Genomic DNA, 19,422 nt, shown 5'->3' with positions numbered 1-19,422 from the left:
GGACGGGGCGGGGCCCGGGCCCGGAAGGCCCCGCCCCCTTTGTGAATATTGATGCGGCGCGCGTCGGCGTCGCCCTCCTCCCATTGAGCGAGGCTGTGTCGCGTGGCCCAGCGTCGGCGTGACGGTTGGACGCGGGCGCGGCACTGCGGGTCCCGATTGCTGCAGCCGCTTGTCAGTGTGATGAAGATTGGCACCCAGGTAAGCTGTCACTCAACCGCTCTGCCGCCGCCGCCGCTCCGCCGCCCCGTCACTATCAATCACGCCGGCCTGCAGGCGCCGCGGCCACCGCCCCGCCGCCGCCGCCCGGGTCTCCGCGGGTTGCCGCCGCCCGGGAGGGCCGCGCCAGACCCGCCGCCCGGGGCAGGGGGCGGGGAGGGGGCGCGGGTGGGGGAGGGGAGCCGCGGCCGCGGGGAGGGGCGCTGTCCGCCGGGCCGGCGCGGGGGCGCGCCCCGCTTGTTTTTCGGTGTGGGCTTAGGGACGCGGAAATTTCTGGAAGGCTCCGCCGCCGCCGCCGCCGCGCGGGGCCCGTGGTGAGGCGCGCGCTCCTAACCGTCCCTCTCGGAGCGCGGCGCGCGCCCCTGCGCGGGCGGGGCGGGGGGCGCGGGGGCGCGCGGCGGGGGCGGGGCCCAGGCTGAGGCGGCGCGCGGGGGCGGGGCCTGGAGCGGGCGCGCGCGGGGGCGGGGCCGGCGTCGCGGGGGCGGCGGGGGTGCTTCGGAGGGTCACCGAGGCACTGCGTTGGCCGTCGCCGAGTCCGAGGCTGGGAGGGATCCGGGTGCCCGGTGTCTGGAATGAGTGACAAATGCGTCGCGAGTAATAAACAGCCGATGTGAAGTAGAGGCCTGGGCGCGTCGGGCACGGTCCGGCCACTCGCTGGAATTCCACATTCCTTTAGAAAGAGATCGTGAGTCACTTCAGAAAAGGCAGGGAGCGTTAGTCTGCTTTATATCATCGTCAGGGCTGTTGAAACGCCGTTTTGTTAGCGGTTCCAAGCCTCGGCCAGCCAGGTTCTCCTTCTTGAAGTTTGACTCCTAGAATGCGTCTCAGCGCGTGCTGCTGGGGTCGGAGTCCCGGACGGGGGCGACGCGGGGCGGGGCGGACTGGGGGCGCGGGTAAGGGCAGAAGGCAGATCCTTGCGGGGGGGATACCTATACATGCGCGAATATGCATTTGGTAAATTTGATCGCACACCCGCAACCATCCAGGATAGATTTGCCATTCGTAAGAGGGTTGAAATTAATTTTGATCCCAAGACTTAGGTTTTTTTGTTTTTGTTTTTTTGCGGTACGCGGGCCTCCCACTGTTGTGGCCTCTCCCGTTGCGGAGCACAGGCTCTGGACGCGCAGGCTCAGCGGCCATGGCTCACGGGCCCAGCCGCTCCGTGGCATGTGGGATCTTCCCGGACCGGGGCACGAACCTGTGTCCCCTGCATCGGCAGGTGGACTCTCAACCACTGCGCCACCAGGGAAGCCCCAAGACTTAGTTTTTAATAGAAACTACTGGTTTTTCCTTAGGAAGGGAGTGCTTTCTACTTTATGGTAAATGAAACCCTCAGCTTTCGTTGGGTATACTTGTATGATTTTTCCTGACATATTGAAAAGGGATTTATGTATTTATATAATACATAATTTTATATGAAGTATTTTGAATATTGTATGGAAGAATCGCAGTGAAATGTAAACATTTTGCCAGTCAGTCATTGGTGATACTCTCAAGTCTAGTTGTACCTGCATTTGGAAGATGGCTCACTGACTCAGATCTGCCTCGCATCATTTTTTTTCTTAATTTACCGAGCGTGGAGAGTGGTATGTAGATCGTTTAGTTACAGTATTTGGTTGAATCAGCGATGCACGGCTGTGTGATATTGACTGACACAGGGCTTTCGGAAGGCAGCAGTGGAAGGACTCTTCCTGCTTCAGAGATTTACAAGTGGGAATTGAAATATGGTAGGTGAAGTACGATTCGGAAGATTAATGTTCTGTGCTGAGGATTTAAGTGTCAGCACTAATGGAACTGGGTGTAAACAGCTGTCCTCAGTGTCCTGCATTTACATTTCCGTATCAGTGTGTTGTGACTTCAGGAAAGTATTACTTAGGATTAGTGAAAGGTAACATTCTGGTTATAACTTTCGCTTTTGTTTCAAACTAATTGAAACTGTTTAGAAGAAAACCTTGAAACTTCTGGACTGATGCAAATCATGCGCCCCAGGGGACCTTTCTCTGCGCTCTGCTCGTCTCCAGACCCCTCCTCTCCTCCTACAAATGGTTTAGAAAAAATAAGAGAGGATCAAGAAGAGAACGTATTACACTGAAATACAGTTATCAAAATACTGAACCAAACTGGTGATAAATTTCTTTACATGCTTTTTAGTAGCTCACTTAGTAACAGATTGAACACTGGCTCTAATAATTTCTTCTTGAGTATATGATGCTAATGCTTTGTGCAAATACCTGCGGTTTCTGTTGGTGAAGAAGTCACAGGTGCTCTCCAGGATTTCACGTCTGCCGGTGGAATTGAGTGAGTGTTAAATTTCAGCCAGATGTTATTGCAAATAAAGATGTGATTTTTTTTCTCATTCAGGTTCACAGAGACCAAGTTAAGGACCTCTGCCCTGGAAGGCTGTTTACTCTCAGCCCATCCCTTAGTAGGAATATGTATGTGCCTCCTTCTTCCTTCTTCACATGGTTATACTGATGGCAAGGGTGACGAGGAAGTAAAAACAGTGCAGCGAGGGAACACAAAGCTTCACAGTATGGGGTCATGGTGGGGTGAGGCCACGTGGGTTTACTGCCTGACAGCAGTTGTGATGACTCACAACTGTGATAGGTTACTGTTCTATCTTGTACAATCTGTTTAGGAAGACGTGGAAAGTGAAATATAGTGTAGAAAAGGTTCAGTTTGGAAATTGTTAGAATAAACATTCAAGGGCTGGGAGGCATGGTTGTTTGGTTGGAAAGGCTGGCTGCAAAGGGCCGCATCAAATGAGGCCCCTCCGGCCGTGCTGTCTGCCCTCCAGCGAGTGGACAGGGCGCCTAGCTGCTGTGCCCTCGCCAGCAGCCGTGCCTAGTGTCGGTGTGTCAGCCCCGCTGGTCTAGTCACTGTTTCTGGGAGTTTCACTCACAGAGGGCCTGGTACCGACCCAGCAGACCTGCCGTCTGACGAGGTGGTTGTAGACTCCTGATGCAGAAGTACTGTGGCCCTGAGGATGCGTCTGGGGGACTTGGGGAGGGGACAGAGCAGCTGCTTCTTTCCATCTAGGATTCCTTGGGGAAAAGGGTCCTACAGCTTTGTCAGAATCTTGAAAAGTACTGATCAGTCACGTTGCAGGATTGAGGGCCAGTGAGTTAGTGAACCTTTCAGATGCCCTTTGTCTTGAGTCTTCCCTTCAGTGTTGGCGTGTGCTCGTCCTGACGGGTCCAGCAGCAGGCCTTGTCATCCCTCCCCTCAGGGTGAGCTGCTCAGTATGGGGTGATGCGCTCCTGTCTGGGGGATTATTTCTGTTCAGGGCGACCCTGCCACCCAAATGGTGTGTGTCATTTGGTGTAACCTCTGGCCTAGCAGAGCCTTGTTGGTGGCAGGCTGCAGGGCACGTGGTGGGAATTGCCTTTATCGTTTGTGTCTGTCTTTGATGGACGCCTGGCTGTTGTAGTCAGGCCCCAGGACGGCAGGGAGCGGGCCGACTTCAAGTCCGGGGGTTTAGGGTCACACAGGAATAAGGAAAAAAGGAATCCAGCGGGGTCCAGGGACCAAGGTAGTGCTGGGCCTTGGGGCTGATGGAACTGCGGCTTGGGCCCTGGCGGGATCCGGCTGCCACCCTGGTCTTGACCTTCCCTGTTCACTTCCACTGTTGCTCTTAACGACTGACTGCTTCTGCACACTGTCTGCTGCATGTTCTCCGTTTCCCAGCTCTGCCCACCTCATCCTCTTCCTGTTTCCCAGCACACATCCTGGAGACAGGGTGACAGCTCTCTCGCCTTCCACCGTGTCTCCCAGGTGCTGACCTGGGCTCCAGGGGCTCCTGGTCCCCGAGCTCTCCCCAGGGAGGGGTGGGCTCCTTTCAGCAGGGTCTGCAGTGGTGGGTGGGGTCACTCGGAAGGGACTGTGGATGGTAGGAATTGTGATCGCAGCTTCCTGAACAGTCTGATCAGACTTGCAGAGATAATGCCTTCACGAGAGTTTGGCAAGCCCTCACTATATGTCACATGTTGTCTGAGACATTTTACCAAAGTTTGTTTTTTTTTTTTTTTTTGCGGTACACGGGTCTCTCACTGTCATGGCCTCTCCCGTTGTGGAGCCCAGGCTCCGGACGCGCAGGCTCAGCGGCCATGGCTCACGGGCCCAGCCGCTTCACGGCATGTGGGATCTTCCCGGACCGGGACACGAACCCGTGTCCCCTGCGTCCGCAGGCGGACTCTCAACCACTGCGCCACCAGGGAAGCCCCCAAAGTTTGTATTTTTTTTTTTGCATTAAAAATCAGGAATTTAACTTTGCGATAGTCTAAGTTCAGTTATGTGTTTGTGCACAGTTTTTTTTAAAAACAAATACGTGGGCTTCCCTGGTGGTGCAGTGGTTAAGAATACGCCTGCCAATGCAGGGGACACGGGTTCGAGCCCTGGTCCGGGAAGATCCCACATGCTGCAGAGCAGCTAAGCCCGTGTGCTACAACTACCGAGCCTGCGCTCTGGAGCCCGCGAGCCACAACTACTGAGCCCACGTGCCACAACTACTGAAGCCCGTGTGCCTAGAGCCCGTGCTCCACAACAAGAGAAGCCACCACAATGAGAAATGAGAAGCCCGTGCATCACAACGAAGAGTAGCCCCTGCTTGCCACAACTGGAGAAAGCCCGCGCGCAGCAACGAAGACCCAACGCAGCCAAAAATAAATAAATAAAAAAGAACCCTATAAAACAAATATTTATTTCAGTACAATTTATTGCAGCCTAAGTGAAACACCCCTGTGATCCTCTACGGCAGGCGTTCAAAGCTGGGGCCCCGCTGACATTTGGGGCTGGGTACTTCGTGTCCTGTGCGTTGTGGGATTTTAGCAGACACCAGAGGAACCCCCACCCCCAGTTGTGACGACCAAAAATGTCTTCAGCTATCACCAAGTGTTTTCTGGGGGACAAAAATCCCCCCTGGTCGAGAAGTACTGACCTAGAACGGCATTTCCCAAAATGCCTTGTGTGGAACCCGAGTTTCATGGGATGGGCATAAATTTTTACAAATTCATCAGTTCAGCTCCTTTGAGTTGTGTTTTTAGTCAGTGTTATTACATATGTTTTCATGTATTTACATAATTGACACATTTCTCATTTTAAATATTTGCCTACAGTCTCTTTATTTTCTGGCCGTGCCCGATGTTGTGAAGCCTTTCAAGCGTTTAGGTCTTGTTGTTTCCCATGTTTATTTGATCATCCTCTGGGCTGCCAAGCTGAGCGCCAGCCCGATCAGGATAGGGATAGTGCTGCCAGGCCGACGTCCACGGTGCTCTGTCCCTGAGCTCAGACGGTGCCCTAGGGAAAAGATGGTCCCAAGGAAGAGCCCTTGCCTTGAAGGGTGGGGGTTCCTGTTTTTCCTACAACATATTCATTGACCGTCAGTAGCAAGTATGTCATGAAAGTTTTAAATAGCAGTGTTTAGTGATGCCGGTGATAGTCATGGCCCTAAAGACAGAGCTGTGGTGTGAATCGAATCTATCAGCTGTGAAAGGCCATTCAGCCCAGAATTTACTGAAATGGGTTCTGAAACCATTAAACACCTTTGTTGTTAGAATTTTGCTGTGTCTCTTGGGGACACAGGTGGTTGGCTTGGAAATATTTTGGGGGGATAGATTTTAACAGGATTTAACGCCTGATTTTATTTGAATATTAAACTTCAAGTGGTACCTCCCAAAATCTTGCTTGAAAAATAAAGTGATATCTTGCTAAATGTTTTCCTCAGAATGAGTTCTTGACTGAACACCGCCCTGGGATGGGACATGGAGCCAGGACAGAAGGCAGGGGACATCTGGCTGGTGTTCTCGAGTGGCAGTCACCTCAACCCCACACACAGGAGGAAAACTGATTGCACTGTAGTGACGTACAGCTGGTGTCCTGCACGGTGTCTCGGAAAGGATCTGATTTTCTGAATATAGAATTTTGAGAGTCTTGGGTTCCTTGACCGCTTTCTTAGCTTTATTAGTGCACAGGTTTGGTTTAGAAAAGGATCATCAATTAAATGTTCTGGGAAAGATAAGCAACTGCCCCCTAAAATCTAGAGATATAGTTTATATTGTCTCCCAGCCGTTTTCTGGCTTCATAACCGGCTCTCACAGCCACTAAGACTGAAATTACCCCAGAATTTCCTGTGTTTCTCGGTTAGTGGAATTGGTGGAACTCTTAGAGCAGCTTCTGAGAGCAGCTGGGGAGGTGCCCTGCTGGGAAACTGAAGCCTAGCTGGGTGGGCGTGGCAGCCTGGGAGGGAGGGAGCTGCCTGGACGCACCAGCATGTGTGTGGATTAAATGAAAAGTGCAAGAGACTTGACATCACCGAAACTGAGTTAGAGAGTGCGCTGTAGCTGGGGTTATATTTGTCAAGTACAACATGTCTCTTGGGACAGCTAAACTTTAGGCCTGGGGTTGGCAAACTGCAGGCCTATGGGCCACGTCCCACTGTGGCCTGTTTTTGTACAGCCCTAGAGCCATACATAGTACATTTTAGAGGAAAAAGAAGATGGGGACCTCCCTGGTGGTGCAGTGGTTAAGAATCCGCCTGCCAGTGCAGGGGACACGGGTTCGAGCCCTGGTCCGGGAAGATCCCACATGCCACGGAGCAACTAAGCCCGTGCGCCACAACTACTGAGCCTGCGCGCCTAGAGCCTGTGCTCCGCAATGAGAAGCCCGTGCACTGCAACGAAGAGTAGCCCCTGCTCGCAGCAACTAGAGAAGGCCCACGCGCAGCAATGAAGACCCAACACAGCCAAAAATAAATTAATAAATTTAAAAAAAAATAAAAAGGGATATGACTACAAATATGAAAATTTTACAAGTGAGAACATCCATATACAATTTGATGGCAGTAAATCTGAAAAGCTGTGGATAGTTTATGAAGAAGATATAAATGATCAGAATTGACCTTGGAGGGACTTCCATGGTTACGCAGTGGATAAGACCCCGAGCTCCCAATGCAGGGGGCCCAGGTTCGATCCCTGGTTAGGGAACTAGATCCCACATGCATGCCGCAACTGAGAGTTTGCATGCCGCAGCTAAGGAGTCCGCCTGCCACAACTAAGACCCAGTGCAACTAAATAAATAAATAAATAAGAATTGAACTTGGAGGTAGAAAACTTGTACAGACCAGCAACTTTAGATGAAATGGAGAAAGGTAGTCAAGATTTATCTTTTTAAATTTTTTTTAGTAATTCTTTTTTTAAAAATTTTTATTTATTTATTTATGGCTGTGTTGGGTCTTCGTTGCTGTGCACAGGCTTTCTCTAGTTGTGGTGAGCGGGGGCTACTCTTTGTTGTGGTGCACGGGCTTCTCATTGCAATGGCTTCTCTTGTTGTGGAGCACGGGCTCTAGATGTGCGGGCTTCAGTAGTTGTGGCATGCAGGCTCAGTAGTTGTGGCTCGTGGGCTCTGGAGCACAGGCTCGGTAGTTGTGGCGCATGGGCTTAGTTGCTCTGCGGCATATGGGATCTTCCCGGACCAGGACTCGAACCCGTGTCCCTGTGTTGGCAGGCGGATTCTTAACCACTGTGCCACCAGGGAAGTCCCAAGATTTATCATTTTAGAAAGGCACTGGCGTGAGTTAGGTCAGATTTTCATGGAACAGATACTTACCGTGTTAAATGTAACAACCATTCACTAACAAAATTACTGTGCACCTGCTGTGTACTAGACATTGCCACGGCGGTGGGGAGTATAATGGTGAACAAAAACAGACACGGCTCCTTCCTGCCAGGAAGTAGTAAAGGCACAGGTTAATCCGAGGCCCATCGGAATAATGTAAGATTACAGCTGTAGGAAAGACTGTAAAAGGGAGGCATGTTTTGCTCTGAGATGTGGGTCGGAGGTCAGGGGCAGCTCTTCTAAGATGGGGATGACTGATGTGAATGGTCCAGGGGAACAGGAGTGGGCAAGGGGACGAGGATTAGGGTGACCAGTCCAGATGGGGGCGGGAACTGTGCTCAGAGGCTTTGGGGTTTGGGGGAAGCCCAGGGCTCTGAAGAACCTGGAAGGGCCTGGTATGCTTGCGGTGCAGAGAGTGGGGCGATGGGGGGCGGGGAGGGAGGAGCACAGTAATGACCCAGTCATGCTGCCTTACAAGTTATCATCTGTATCTTGTAGGCAGTGGGAATCCTCTGAAGGGTTTTAAGTGGGTGTGTCTTGATCAGATTTGGGTTTCCAGAAGATCCCTTTGAAGACTTGGAAACACACCCATGTCCACAGAGGGGCTGGTTAAATAACTGCACTGAGTCTGCTACACCTGTACTACTCACTCTGCAGCTGTAAACAGGAGTGAAGGTGATGACAGCCTGCTGGGAAGCACCTTTAGGATGTGGTAAGTGAGAAAAGGAAGGCCCGGAGCTGAGAAGAGTGTGCACTCTTATCTGAGAGAGGGTATGACTATTTGCTTATGATAAAAAAGCTTAAACCCCAGACTATTAAAATGAGTTCCTTATTGGAGAGGGAGGGGACAGGGTTATAGATTAGGTTTCAAACGTATCTTCTATAGTAAAATTAAATCAAAAGGAGGGGGGAGGACTACCTAAAAATTAAAGCAAAATGAATCAAAAGAATCTAACTAGGGCTCCCTTGCCTCCTTGCTTCTAAGATGACCAAGAAAAGAAGGAAAAATGGTCATGTCAAAAGGGGCCGAGCCAGCTGTGCCCAATGCATGCCCAAGAATAAGCCCATTAAGAAGTTCGTCATTCGGAACATAGTAAAGGCCGAAGCCGTCAGGGACTTTTCCAAAGCAAGTGTTTTCGACACCTGTGTGCTTCCCAAGCTATATGTGAAAGTACGTTACTGTGTGAGCACAGCATGGTAGTCAAGAATGGTTCTCGGGAAGCCGGAAGGTTGGAACACTCCCACCCTGACTTAGACCTGCAGGTGCTGCCCCATGGCCTCCACCAGAGCCCAAGTAAGGAGCTAAGTCCTTAAAGACTGAAGAAATACTATTCTCTGAAAACACAATAACATGGAAATTATACTTAAAAAAAAAAAAAAAGAAAAGAGGACTTCCCTGGTGGTCCAGTGGTTAAGAATCCGCCTGCCAACGCAGGGGACATGGGTTCGATCTCTGGTCCGGGATGAGTCCACATGTCCCGGAGCAACTAAACCCGTGCACCACAACTACTGAAACCTGTGCACTTAGACCCCGTGCTCTGCAGCAAGGGAAGCCACCACAATGAGAAGCACACGAACCAAAACGAACGAAGAGTAGCCCCCGCTCGCCGCAACTAGAGAAAGCCCACACACAGCAACAAAGACCCAGCACAGCCAAAAAAAAAAAAAGAAAGAAAGAAAGAACAAGAACCTAACTAGGAATTGAATTGGTGGCTTAAGTACACAGAGAATTATTATTTCCAGTGACTTCAAAACAACTTGGATTGTACATCTATCCTAGTGGGATAAATCCTAAAGACAAAGAAACTACAAAGAAATCTTAAACAATTTTTAGTACTTGTATTGTTAGTAGTAATATTCATATTATTTTGAAACTATATATATATATACACACACACACATATAAAGTGATAAATAGGTCATTATGTTACTGTCATTTGGAAATTATTTTCAGGGTAAGAAAAGAGATATACAAATATTAATTTGAAGTAAAGTAAATACCCTGTAATCCCAAATTTGAATTGGAGGTATCAGTGTTATTTTGTTTGTACAAAATTTTTATGAGAAAACATTTCTTATCCCTGTCCATTGGAAAGGTTAGAAACAGTGACCAACCAGTAGCAATGAGCACACAGCACCTGGATTGTGGTTTCTACGTATCATTTCCCATTGGAATCAAAGCCCCTTGGATCAATGGCAAAGTCTGGGTTTGACATAGAAAATAAACAATATGAGCCTGGAGTATCTCGTTTTACCTGAAAGCAAGAAAGCTATCAAGAATTACTAGAGGGCTTCCCTGGTGGCGCAGTGGTTGAGTGTCCGCCTGCCGATTCAGGGGACGTGGGTTCGTGCCCGGGTCCGGGAAGATCTCACATGCCGCGGAGCGGCTGGGCCCGTGAGCCATGGCCGCTGAGCCTGCGCGTCCGGAGCCTGTGCTCCGCAACGGGAGAGGCCACAACAGTGAGAGGCCCGCGTACCACAAAAAAAAAAAGAAAAAAAAGGGCTTCCCTGGTGACGCAGTGGTTGAGAGTCCGCCTGCCGATGCAGGGCACACGGGTTCGTGCCCCGGTCCGGGAGGATCCCACGTGCCGCGGAGCGGCTGGGCCCGTGAGCCATGGCTGCTGGGCCTGCGCGTCCGGAGCCTGTGCTCCGCGGCGGGAGGGGCCACAGCGGTGGGAGGCCTGCGTACCGCAAAAAAAAAAAAAAAAAAGAATTAGTAGAGTGCGTTAAAAGCTGCAGGAGGTAACTGAAGGGGCTTACATTGGAAAAAGATGGGATAATTTGGAACATCAGAAAATATATACATATATAAAAAAGCTGTACTTATTTTTTTTTTTTTTTTGCGGTACGCGGGCCTCTCACTGTTGTGGCCTCTCCCGTTGCGGAGCACAGGCTCCGGACGCGCAGGCCTAGCGGCCATGGCTCACGGGCCCAGCCGCTCCGCGGCATGTGGGATCTTCCCAGACCGGGGCACGAACCCGTGTCCCCTGCATCGGCAGGCGGACTCTCAACCACTGCGCCACCAGGGAAGCCCTGTACTTATTTTTTACATGTTTAAACCCGTGGATCACAGCCTCACTGGTCACTATTTGAGAACGCTAGGGAACCAGCACGTTACTCTGAAAATTGATAGCAGAGGGAAAGCAGCAAAGCCTTAAGAAACCCCATCACTGGGGCTGCAGTGTGGAGAATGGACTTGGGGGACGGGTGGGGTTGGGAAGAGTGGCCATGGGGGAGAGGTCCGGAGGCATTACGGGGAGCTCAGGGGATGGAGGTGTGATGGTTGGTGATTGTTCTGTAAGCTTAGTTGTTGGATCAACACCACCAGATGGCTCTTCTCCAAAGTGAAATTCTGGAAAATAAACTTTACGGTTGCAATTGGGGTCTTCATCGCCCAGCATTTCAACTCTTACATGCTCATGGGTAGTATCGTTACCATGTGCTGGCAACATACGGTGGCTGCATCATGTCTTTCTCATACATGTTGATCGGGCAGGAAGGAGGAGTTCCTTTCCTTTTCAGTAATTGTTACGATATTTTGGAGATGTCTGACTTGCAAACCTTGGCTGTTACTGGGAGATGCCACTTGTACACTTAGCACCAGGCCGTCATTTTCTTTAGACTCGTTACTGTTTGCAAAGCAGAGTTACCTGTGTGTGCAGCGTTGAATGTTACATGACTGGAGGTCATTTGTGGTGTGTACCTGGTGGTTCACCTTCTTCATCCATTCTCTTAGTGTTTCCCGTTTTGAATGACACTATAATTCATAGATTGACTTGAGGTAATTAACATCTGTAGGCATCAGAGCTGTCAGATTGTCAAACATTTGCCTGATTTCCTTGTGAGTTCTACAGTTATCTTAGAAACGGTTGCCATAAAACAGATAGACTGCTGGTTACTTCTCCAGCAAAATGGGTTTATTCGGGACCAACAAAGAATTGAAATCTGGGGTCTGCAACCATGGGGCGCCCGTGCAAGTCCCTGCGTGGCCAGGAGAGGAGAGCTCTTTTAAAGAGCTTGACTCTGGAGTCGAGAGTCCGCCGGAGGAATGGGTCCCTCCGGCGGCTTTTCCCTGCTGGGCTGGGCTGGGGCAGCGTCTCCTGGGCTGAGGCCTTGCCAGGCGGGAAGAGGAGTCTGTCCACTTTCTGTCGGGTGGCCCTACCGTCGGGGTGTGGGAGTGCGCCTAATGGCCTCCCAACTCTATTTTTTTTTTTTTTTTTTTTTTGCGGTTCGCGGGCCTCTCACTGCTGTGGCCTCTCCCATCGCGGAGCACAGGCCCCGGACGCGCAGGCCCAGCGGCCACGGCCCACGGGCCCAGCCGCTCTGCGGCACGCGGGATCCTCCCGGACCGGGACACGAACCCGCGTCCCCCGCATCGGCAGGCGGACTCCCAGCCACTGTGCCACCAGGGAAGCCCCCAACTCTATTTAATTAAGGGTTCTGTTTATTAATTTTTACTAGACAGAGTTCTGTTGTGTTCTCTGAAATAGCACATAGGGGAATGGCAGGGCCTGGGAGCCAGACAGATCGGCCTCTCAAAGGCGCTCCACCTCTTTGCACCTGTTTGCTCATCAGCAGGGCTCCAGAGACTGCCGAGCGCTCCGGTCCCTACTGGCGGGGGCACAGGAGGCTGCACACCTCACTCTGCTCACGGGCCTGGGGGCCAGGAGTTTGGAAGGGCTGCGGTGGGACCGGCCCGTCTCTGCCCCACAAGGTTGGGGTCCTCAGCTTGGAGGGCGCCGGGCCGTGGATGGCTGGGTGGCTGAGGGCTGGAGTCTTTTGGAAGGGTTTCCTCAAATCTGCAAGTTGCTGCTGCCTGTTAGCTGGGACGTGAGCTGGGCTGCTGAGCACAGCACCTCTGCGTGGACTCTCGCTGTGGCCTGGGCTTCCTCACAGTGAGCGCAGGGGGCGCTCTGTTTAGTCAGACTTCTTACTTCTCGGGGCTCCGGAAGTGAGTGTCCCGGTGAACATGGCGGCGGGAGCTTCCGCAGCCCTGGAGTCACACAGCGTTGCTCCGGATGCGCTCTCCTGCTTCCCAGCAAGTCGCTGAGCGTAGGCCACGTTGAAGAGGAGGGAACAAAGACCCCCATCTCGGGAGGAGTGTCGCAGTTTGGGGATGTGCTCTAAAAGTGCCTCACTTAGGTCTGCACATATATAGACCCTGGGAGATATCTCCTCCCTCGTTTTCCTTCCTGCCCTCACTAAGACCCGATGTGATGCTGGCAGTGCAAATGAAGATGGACCCTCCTGGACCAGTTCTCTGTGCGTCTCTGCGTTAGCGTGGGCCCCGTAAACAGGACTCTGATGCAGAGCTCTGATCTTGCGGGAGCTTCTGCTTGGCCCGCCCAGGTGGCCGAGAGTCCGCGTGCCCGTGGCTGAGCGGGAGCGCGTGGTTGCCCACGTACAGTGTGTGTGTGTAGCAACACCAAAAGCCCGCGTTCACCAGCACTTCGCAGCAATTGATGAGTACAGAGAGGTGTTTGTAAAAGCATCAAAATTCCAAAGCTTTTTGCATCTTTGGTACTTTTCCTTCCAGCCCTGACGAGTCCAGCGTCTCACTTCTGCTGTTCCATTGGCCTGTTTACCTGTTCTTGTGCCGTTAGCCACTTCTTAGTTGTTACCTGTGGCCTTGTAGGATGTTTTCCAATTTTTTGAGTTTTTCAGAAACAGCAGGAATCTTGATTGGGATTGCATCTGCGTGTGCTGAGAAACACCAGCAGCCTCTCCATGAGCTGTTAGGAAGGTTGGCGGGTGCAAGGTTAGCCTGCGCAGACTGGGGGCATCTCTCACCCAGCAGTCCACCAGAAAGTATAGTGACAATGAGATACTTTTGACAGTAGCAAGAAAAACCATGATGTGTTTCAGGATTAATTAACCAGGGCTACAGAAGACCTCCACAGAGAGGACCATCAAACTTTTTAAATTATATTTTATTTTTTAAATAAATTTATTTATTTATGATTTTTGGCTGCGTTGGGTCTTCGTTGCTGCGCGCAGGCCTTTTTTAGTTGCGGCGAGCGGGGGCTGCTCTTGGTTGCGGTGAGCGGGCTTCTCATTGTGGTGGCTTCTCTTGTTGCGGAGCACGGGCTCTAGGTGCATGGGCTTCAGTAGTTGTGGCTCGAGGGCTCTAGAGCGCAGGCTCAGTAGTTGTGGTGCACGGGCCTAGTTGCTCCGCAGCATGTGGGATCTTCCCGGACCAGGGCTCAAACCCTTGCCCCCTGCACTGGCAGGCGGATTCTTAACCACTGCGCCACCACGGAAGTCCCCGGACCATCAAACTTAATAAAGGATGTAGGAGAGGACCCCACGCTCTTGGTCCTAGAGAGCTGTCTCTTCTCCCCACATTAATTTCCAAATACTTTTTCAACATTGTTGTAAAGTTGTTTCTTTTTTTTTTCCCGGTACGCGGACCTCTGACTGTTGTGGCCTCTCCCGTTGCGGAGCACAGGCACCGGACGCGCAGGCCCAGCGGCCATGGCTCACGGGCCCAGCCGCTCCGCGGCACGTGGGATCTTCCCGGACCGGGGCACGAACCCGTGTCCCCTGCATCGGCAGGCGGACTCTCAACCCCTGCGCCACCAGGGAAGCCTGTAAAGTTGTTTCTTGACAGCAGGGACCGTGTTTGGTTTGCTGCTCCATACCCAGCATTTAGAACAGAGCTTGGCCCAGAGAAGACTTTCAGTAAACATTTGTGGATTGAATGAAAGGCACAGTTACGTGCACAGCAGATTGTGTGCCCTGCTTTTCCATTTGACAGCACCCATGAGACTTTTTCCTTGGACTTAACCTTCATGTTCGTGATTGATGGTTGGAACCGTAATGGATTTCACCATTCCCCTATGGATGACGTGTAGGTTCTTGTTCTCTTTTCTATCAATGTGGATAAGAAACATTATTTGCCTCTGACTTTCTTGCCATGAGTTTTGTTTTTTTTTTTTAAACAAAAGGCTTCATTCTTTTTTTTTTTTAAATTAATTTCTTTTATTTTTGGCTGCATTGGGTCTTCGTTGCTGCGTGCGGGCTTTCTCTAGCTGCGGCGAGCGGGAGCTACTCTTCGTTGCCCTGCCCAGGCTTCTCATTGCGGTGGCTTCTCTTGTTGAGGAGCACGGGCTCTAGGTGTGTGGGCTCAGTAGTTGTGGCTTGTGGGATTCAGTAGTTGTGGCTCGTGGGCTCAGTAGTTGTGGCACACGGGCTTAGTTGTTCTGCTTGCCGTGAGTTTTTAATGCCCTTTGAAATGAGGCTTTTGAGGTTTTCTCTTTTGAGAAGAGATTATTTGAGGTTATTTTTATTTATTTATTTTATTTTTTTATTTTTCTCTTTTTGCGGTACGCGGGCCTATCACCGCCGTGGCCTATCCCGCCGCGAAGCACAGGCTCTGGACGCGCAGGCCCAGCAGCCACGGCTCATGAGCCCAGCCGCTCCGCGGCACGCGGGATCCTCCCGGACCGGGGCACGAACCCGTGTCCCCCGCATCGGCAGGCGGACTCTCAACCAGTGCGCCACCAGGGAAGCCCTGAGGTTATTTTTAAATCAACATTTATTAAGGCTACAAAGCTACAGCCCTGTTTTTCTCTCTATGCTTTTATGTTAGAATTTATAGATTTCATTTTTCTCTTTATAAGTTTAGTAAATTTTGATCTTTCACCCATAAGACAGCCTTTGATCAACTCAAGATGATCAGACTACATGCACCATTTTTAATGATCAGTCCCATATACAACTTAAATCTTACGCATTTTGAACCCGTTTTAAGTTTAGTAGATACACTTTTTGTTTTAAGCACCTTAAATATGTGACCAAATAAATAAAACCTTCTCAGTAGATCTAGTAACTTAAAATTGCACATGTAGTGAATCTCAAGTTCTCAAACTTTCCAGACCTTCTACCAGGAAGTGACGTTCGTCGGATGAGGAACTTGGTTTTGCTCACTGCTGCACCCTCAGGACCTAGAATAGACCCTGGCAGTCGGTAAACTTGCATAAATGAAGTAATGTTTACAATCTTAGTAAATTTCTTGTGCCTTTTCACTAAAAAAGAAATGTGTAAAATCCGTAACTCAGTTATACTTTTAAACTGGAATCAAGGCTAAAACCTAAGATTAATTTGCCAAAATTTCTTGCGTACTGCACACAACTTAAATGTCAAATACATAGATTATTCTGAAGCTAAACACAAAAATATTAAAATCTAAATCTCCCACAGGGCTTAGAGACACCACTAAGGCAGGAAGGAAGTCATCTCAGGCGAGTCGGGCTTCTCATCTCAGGGACCACGTGGGCTGGGATGAGGGGAGCTGGGGTGCTGCTGACCTGGGGCCCCCTCCACCGTCTGACCCGCATGCTGCACCTCCTCTTCCTGTCTCTGCAGACTGAGCCGTCCTGGACCTTCCCGGACTCACCGTCTGCTCTGAGCAGGAAGGCCTTCTCCACCTGGTGGTACTCAGCCAGTCTGTCTGCCTCTGGTTCTTCCCTGACTTGTCAGTTGTCCTTGACTAGATGCTTAGAGATATTAAAACACCTGCCTGTTAGATTTGGCTCACCTTTCATTTTTTTGTCTGCCTTTCAGGTTGCAACACTAATGCTGTCTTCTTAGCTGAGTTTGAGAAGAGTGTAACTTTTTTTATGGGTAACTATACATACGGTCAAATCGCCTTCCAAACCAATTACACGGTTTGTGAGACCTAGGATTCCTGCAGGGTGCTGGGTTTCACTTCGTCTTTGCTAGCAAAGTGGCGCACTGTTGTTTTAAAGTTAATAATTGCTAGCTGAGAAAGGATGTATAATTTTAAATTTTGTATTTCTTTAATTACTTTTAGTTTTAACGTTTCTGTACATGAAAATTGGAAAGTTGTGTTTTCTTCAAGTCTGGCTGGAACTCTTGAAAGGGTACCAAAGTGACAGTTTCCATAAATGTGTTCTTTTTTAACTGGATGAAACTTGTAGAAATAAAATGGACAAAACCGTGTCTCACCCTTCAACACCATGGTGTTGTTAAGCCTGTTGGGTCGGCAGTTCTTTGACTTGGATTTTAGAGCCTTGTGTGACGTTAAGAATTGAAGACAGTTGGAGGAAAGGGAACCCGTGTGCACTGTTGCTGGGGATGTAAAGTGGTGCAGCCACTATGGAGAACAGTATGGAGGGTCCTCCAAAAACTAAATATAGAGCTACCATATGATCCTGCAGTCCCACTCCTGGGCGTATATCCGGAGAAAATGAAAACACTGATTCAAATGTTCATAGCAGCACTGTTTCCAGTAGCAAAGATATGGAAGCAACTGAGGTGTCCATCAGCACATGAATGTATAAAGAAGTGGTATATATTTACACAATGGAGTACGACTCAGCCATAAAAAAGAGTGAAATCCTGCCGTTTGCAACAACATGGAGGGACTTGGGGGGTGTTATGTAAGTGAAGTAAGTCAGAGAAAGGCAAATACTGTACGTTTCCTTTATACGTGGAATCTAAGAAATAAAATAAACTAGTGACTATAACAAAACAGAAACAGACTCAGAGATATAGAAAACAACCTAGTGGTTACCAGGGGGGAGAGGGAAAGGGCAGGTAGGGGTAGGGGATTATGAGACATAAACTACTAGGTATAAAATAAATAAGATACAAGGATACATTTTACAGCACAGGGAATGTAGCCAATATTTTTTAATAATCATAAATGGAGTATAACCTTTAAAAAAAGAAGTGAGGACACTGTTGCTGAGTTTGAATATAATAGAAGCTTACTTTTCTGTGTAATGGGGGAGAGAATTAGGGATTGATCGTTTCGAAATCTCAAGTTAACCTTGGTTTTCATACAATGCCTAAAAGAAGAGCTTTTGCTAAACAAAGATGAGCCTGCTGACCTTTCATCCTTGGGTTGGATGCTTTATTTCCCAGTTAATGGTAGGTTTCCCTTAGTCACTCAGGTTCTGTCTTGGGCCTGCCTTGGCCAGGGCTGGGAGGGCCTGTAGCTGAGTAGCTGAGGTTGCCAGAGGCCTGGACCAGGGCACGCGCTTCCTCCCAAGCCCAGGCAGCTCTGCGGGATGTGTGAGCCTGTGAATTCTGCTGGGGGCTGTTTGCCCGCTTGCAGGTGCCAGGCCGTGTTTCTGCCCCAACATGGAGGACCATTTTGCTGCAGCCTGGAATTGAGCACCTGAGGACTTTGCAGATAGATGGCTGCCGGCGGGCCTGGACCACCCTTTCAAGCGGACGGCGCCATCTGCTGGCAGCTTCTTCCAGGCGCCTTCGGTGTCCTGCGGGAGTGGGACCTTGGCACTCTGTCCCCACCTTTTTACTCAACAAAATGTTAGTCATATGGAGTTGCCTTTTTTTTCTTATTTTTCCACTTCTTGCGTGGTGTTCCATTGTAGAGGAAGTATGTATTTTCAAAGCTTTTGACGCAAATTTCAAATTTTTTCCTTTAGAACGGTTGTACCAAGTTATGTCAGATATTGAAGTTTCAACCAGGTTGGTAGAGAGAAGGACTACACATCTATATGTTTTTAAAATGAAACGTTGACTTGTCCCCACTATTTATTATGGGCATTTTGAAAGCCCCCAGAGTTGGAAGAGTGATCCGCCACTGCCTAGATCCCGCAGCTGTGGGCTCGACCGCAGTGTCATCTCGTGGGGCGGGCCGGCCGGATGCTGGAAAGTGACCGTGGAGAGTTGGCCCCCAGCCGAGACCCACGTGGCTGTGGCTCTGCCTTCTTGGTCGAGGCCCTTCCAGGGCCTCTGCTGTGCATTTTGTTCAGGTCAGCTGTTGGGAAGCCACTGTCAGGTGGACGCCTGTAGGTGAGCAGCTCGGGCCCCTCCCGGCACTGGGCTCAGGACCGGCTCTGGGTGTCCTCGGCCTGTGTCAGCACCACTCCAGGCTGCTTCGGATTCACACAGGTTCACGTGGCCACGCCCTCGGCGCCTCTCCCCTCCCCCTCTCGGCAGGACACGCCTCTCGAGACCCCTAACGTGATTACCCCTGTAAAGACCCTGTTTCTAAGTAAGGCCCCACTTGCAGGGCCTGGGGGTCAGGACCTGGGCTACTTGGAGGACACGTTTACACCGCTGCACGTGCTGGCCACGCCCTGACGATTACCGGGCTGGTACTGGTGGCCCAGACTCGCTCGTCCAGAATTCCCTCGTGGGTATTGAGAAGCGTCTCAAACCTTCAACGTCCCATCTCTCGCTTTCTCCTCCCAGGCCGCAGACCCCGCTCCCCGCCGTTGGCTCCACCTCGGGACATGCGGCTCTGCTCTGCCGGTGGCTCAGGTGGGAACTGTCGACCCTCCCCGGACCCGCCCCCCTGCCCATCCCGGGCCATCTGCACGCCCTGTGCTCCCATCCATCGGCCCCGGCCACACGGCCTCCGCCCTCCTCGGCCCTACAGTCTCTCACCTGCCCTGCACACCGTCAGAGGGACCGTCCCGAGCCGGGAGCCTCAGGGCCCTTCTGGTCAGACTTTCCTGGGGCTTCCCTCCCCCGCCCCAAGAAGGCGCACAGTCTCCACGTGGCCCATGAGTGGGTGTGACCTGCTCCCGTGTCCCCCACTGCCCCCCAACTCTGCTGTCCCACTGCACGTGGCTCCACTGTCCTCCTGTCTGCGGG

At 50.8% G+C, this 19,422-nt stretch overlaps 1 protein-coding gene and 1 pseudogene across 16 annotated transcripts in view; both read left to right on the top strand.

The window, feature by feature from the left end:
* The first annotated feature begins 85 nt into the window (after positions 1-85).
* The window catches only part of PKNOX1 (PBX/knotted 1 homeobox 1), a 48,783-nt gene continuing 29,446 nt past the window's right edge, over positions 86-19,422 (top strand). For 4 of the 16 annotated variants that reach the window (XM_060297735.1, XM_070045410.1, XM_060297745.1 and 1 more), the window contains exon 1: positions 14,585-19,086. The gene's annotated coding sequence lies outside the window, so the exon portion shown is untranslated. Of the gene's footprint in view, positions 199-687; positions 1,944-2,380; positions 2,515-8,416; positions 8,540-12,104; positions 19,087-19,422 lie in introns of those variants that run through there. The other 12 variants (XM_030835506.2, XM_060297742.1, XM_060297741.1 and 9 more) reach the window with 8 other exon arrangements.
* Positions 8,534-9,213, top strand: LOC115841518 (small ribosomal subunit protein eS26 pseudogene; annotated as a pseudogene).

Source organism: Globicephala melas, chromosome 4, assembly GCF_963455315.2.
Source record: "Globicephala melas chromosome 4, mGloMel1.2, whole genome shotgun sequence".
Lineage (NCBI taxonomy): Eukaryota > Metazoa > Chordata > Mammalia > Artiodactyla > Delphinidae > Globicephala > Globicephala melas.
This window is presented reverse-complemented; position numbering and strand designations above follow the sequence as displayed.